At 59.6% G+C, this 413-nt stretch overlaps 1 protein-coding gene across 1 annotated transcript in view; it reads left to right on the forward strand.

The window, feature by feature from the left end:
- Positions 1-413, forward strand: part of SFSWAP (splicing factor, suppressor of white-apricot family) — a gene marked incomplete at its 5' end in the record, with an annotated part of 28,425 nt that overhangs the window by 983 nt on the left and 27,029 nt on the right. The window lies entirely within an intron of this gene.

Raw genomic sequence — 413 nt, forward strand, 5'->3', positions numbered from 1 at the left:
CAGGCCCCGGGCCGCTCTCCCTCCGTCCCGCCCGAGCTGGTGGGGAGCAAACGCCGCGCATGTGCCTGTAACGGTCTTAAACGAGGAACCACGTTTGTGCCTTAAGGAGGTTTGCACCAAAGTAAAAGCCATCCTGCAGCCGAATGAAATGCAGTCGCTTCGCGACCCTGGGCGTGTTGGCCTTCTGTCTGGAAAATGCCCTTTTTGGGGTCCTTCTTGCAAAAGTCAGCGTTAAACATCAGCCGACTTTGGTCTCTGGGTTCGCCTTAGTGACCCCAGAGCTGCCTGGACGCGGAGGTGACATTCGCAGGCTCAGTCCTTGGCTGCGGGCGCTCGCTCGTCGGCGGCGCTGCATTAGTGGGTTATTTGAAGGCGCAACAGAAAGGGCCTTTCTGACTCCCACTCGGCCCGCG

The sequence above is a fragment of the Myotis brandtii genome, unplaced genomic scaffold, assembly GCF_000412655.1.
Source record: "Myotis brandtii unplaced genomic scaffold, ASM41265v1 scaffold403, whole genome shotgun sequence".
Lineage (NCBI taxonomy): Eukaryota > Metazoa > Chordata > Mammalia > Chiroptera > Vespertilionidae > Myotis > Myotis brandtii.